Source organism: Zosterops lateralis, assembly GCF_965231275.1.
Source record: "Zosterops lateralis genome assembly, contig: HAP1_HAP1_SCAFFOLD_218, whole genome shotgun sequence".
Lineage (NCBI taxonomy): Eukaryota > Metazoa > Chordata > Aves > Passeriformes > Zosteropidae > Zosterops > Zosterops lateralis.
In genome coordinates this window covers 42329-45550 of record NW_028154475.1, presented here as the reverse complement: position 1 = coordinate 45550, position 3222 = coordinate 42329, and the positions used below count along the sequence as shown (strand labels likewise).

General features: G+C 52.8%; 1 long non-coding RNA gene across 1 annotated transcript; it reads left to right on the top strand.

The window, feature by feature from the left end:
* The first annotated feature begins 374 nt into the window (after positions 1-374).
* Positions 375-2673, top strand: LOC310923705. Its single transcript, XR_014592680.1, has 3 exons — positions 375-680; positions 1724-1934; positions 2545-2673. It is a non-coding gene; the product is annotated as an uncharacterized lncRNA (long non-coding RNA).
* The last annotated feature ends 549 nt before the right edge of the window (positions 2674-3222 follow it).

Genomic DNA, 3222 nt, shown 5'->3' with positions numbered 1-3222 from the left:
TATAGCCTTCAATCCATGATCTACAATATCCCAATAATCCGAGTAGATTTCTGATTTCCTTCTTTGAAGAGGGAGGGGGAAAAGATAAAATTCCTGCAATTCTCTCGGGGTTTAGCTTTTGGCTGCCCTTGCTTATTAAGTGCCCGAGATATTTCACTTCAGATTCTACAAATTGCAGTTTCCCCTTTGATACTCTGAGTCCTTTTCCCCCCAGAAAATTCAGAAGTTTTATGGCAGCCTCCCCAACTTCACCTTCCGCTTCCCCTGATAATGAGGGATCACCCGCATATTGTATAACTTGTATTCCGGGAGGAGCGGGGAAAGTTTGCCCAAAGCCCGCGCTGCCCGTCCCGCAGGCCCTTCCCGTGGCCGAGCTGCGGCTCCGCGGGCTCGGGATTTGGCCTTTCAAAGGAAACCGGCCCCGCCCAGCGGGAGCGGCGGTTCCCAAGGCAACGGTGCCCAGCGCGGGGGGTGCTGGGATTGCCGGAGAGGGCGGGGCGGGGGCGGGGATTGGCCCGGGGCTGAGTCCTCCAGGCGTGGGGGGGCGTAGGCGGGAGCTGCTGCCGGAACCACCGAGAGGACGAGCGGCGGCCGAGCCTGAGCACGGAGTCTCTGCGCATGCTCCCGGCACGGGCGGAGCGGCCGGGACGGGGCCGGCCGGAGCAGCCCCGGGACAAGCGGTCAGGGGATGGGCGGCCCGAGCGGCCGGGACGGGACGGGCCAGGACGGGCCGGGCCGGGACGGGACGGGCGGGGTTTGTGGCGGAGCTGCCGCGGGCCGTGCGGCCGGGATTGGGGCGGGCAGATCCCCCGGCATGTCCGGGGCAGCGATCGCAGACTGCGCGGTCGGGGCTGGGGCCGGCGCAGGGGGAGCCCCGGGCGGAGCGGCCACCGGTGCGGCCGATACAAACGGCGGGGCGGCCGCCGGCACCGGGGCTGGGGCGGGCGGTGGGGCCGGGGACGGCGGGGCGGCTTCTAAGCCCAAATTTCTTGTCTTTTTTTAATATGTTTTTTCTCAAACCTTGAATTCTGCAGCTTCTAAGCCCAAATTTCCTGGGTTTTTTGGGGGTTTTTTTGTTTTTTTGTTTTTTTTTTTTTCCAAACCCTCAATTCGGCAGGTTCTAACCCTAAGTTCCTGTTTTGTTTTGTTTTGTTTTGTTTTGTTTTTTCCAAGGACCCAATTTTGCAGCTTCTAAGCCCACATTTCTTGGGCTCTTTTTTTTTTGCCAAACCTTAATTAAAACAACTTCTATGCCTAAATTTCCTGGGTTTTTTTTGTTTTTTTTTTTTCCCCAAACCTTCAATTAGTCAGGCTGTACGCCCAGATTTCTTGGTTTTTTTGTTTTTTGGGTTTATTTTTAAACTCTCAACCTGGCAAAAAAAAAAAAAAAAAAAAAAAAAAAGAATACTAATTAGGGCCCCCCCTTCTTTTTTTATCCTGTTTCTCAGTGGGTTGTACTGGCAAACCCCCAGCTCCCTTCCTTCAGAGGGGCCCAGCCCCTTTCTTTGGGGCCCCGTCCCCACCCCGGGGTCTCTCTCAGTCCTTTCCTCTCTGGCTTCGCCTCCGTCCTGGCTCCTCTCTGGCCAAAGGACACACACGCAGCTCAGGGAGCTCCAGACTGGCTTTGTAGAGCTGGGAACCCCAGTCCACGTCTCAAACTCACATCTCACACCCCGTAACCTGCTCCCCTAAGAAATACTCACAGTCCTTTGTTCTTTCTTAGGTCTTTGTGCACAAGATTTTTAAGGAGCAAAAATACCACGGCTTCTTCCAGAGCTTCTTCTTCCCTTTTTTTCCTTTTGCTTTATTGTTTCCTCCTTGCCCTGGGGGTATTTAACCTGCAATCTCCAATCTACACCAGAGGAAGCAGAGCAAGGCTGCTAAAATCAGCTGGGCCCCTCCTGCTCTGGATCCCCTGGGGCGTCAGAGACGAGGTAAATATCCTGAACTGAGCCCCCAAATTGTGAAAAACATGGCTCACTTTTGTTAAAATTTTAAAAGTGTAATAATAAAAAATAGGACAATAAGAGGCATATGAAGCAAAAGAGATTACAGACGTTTGGGTACCTGGCATCCCACACCAAGGCACACAGGCTAACAAAGGATCTTTCCTTTCAATATCATAGGTTATTGCATATTCATAAATTTTGGACACGATTTAAACCCTTCTTTGGACTTTAGTTAAAAAGGTTTAATTGTAATTTCTCTTCCCCCACCATTCTTTCTTGCAATTAAATCTTTCCAGTGGCTCCACAAAGTAGCAAATCCCTTAATAAGGAGGCAGTAAATTCTTCCTTCTGGAGTTCTTTGGTGTCATTGTTGTTATCTCTATGAAGATACGATGATGTGAGGAATTTTTTAATTGCCTCTGCCACTTTTCTTTAAATTATTTACAAAAAGCATTTGCTATAGCCTAAAAACTGTATTTATTGCACTACTGAAAGAGACTATATTAATACAGCATAACTTTCTAACATAACAGATATAGTATTCATTTTAATATTTGCAAAAGCCAGTCATACAATATGCATTTATAACACCCAGAGTGTCCCCAGAGTGTCCTCGAGGCATCCCTGCCGTGTCCCCAGCGATCATGGATGGCTGCAAGGTGTGACAATCCTGGTGTGGGGTGGTGGGAGGAGAAAGGGGGGAACACGGGGGGTTTTGGGGGCCCTAGGGGAGATTTTGAGGGGTCCCAGGTGGGGTTTTGGGGGGGTGTCCCAGGAGGGGTTGTTTGGTTCTGGGTGTTCAGGGGGTCCTGGGTGGGATTTGGGAGGTTCCAGGTGGGGTTTTGGGGGTCCTGTGGGTGTTTGGGGGGCCCTATTGGGGTTTGGGGGAATTTGAGGGGTCCCAGGTGGAGTTTGGAGGGTTGTTTGGGGGGTCCCAGGTGGGTTTGGAAGTGTCGCAGGTGGAGTTGGGGAGGCCCTGAGGGAGTTTGGGGGGTGTCCCAGGAGGGGTTTTGGGGGTCCCAGGCAGTATTGTTTTGTTCTGGGGGTTCGGGGGGTCCCAGGTGGGGTTGGGAGGGTCCTGGAGGGGTTTGGGGGATTCCAAGAGGGGTTTTGGGTGTGAGGGGGTCCTGGGAGGATTGGGGGCAAGGGGGACAGTGGGGGGGTTGCAGGAGAAGACAGCAGGGAGTGGCAGGGGTTGGCAGAGGGGACAAGAAGGTGGCAAAGGGACAGAGGGGACAGCTGAGCCCTCCAGGGAGGGGACAGAGGGGACCCA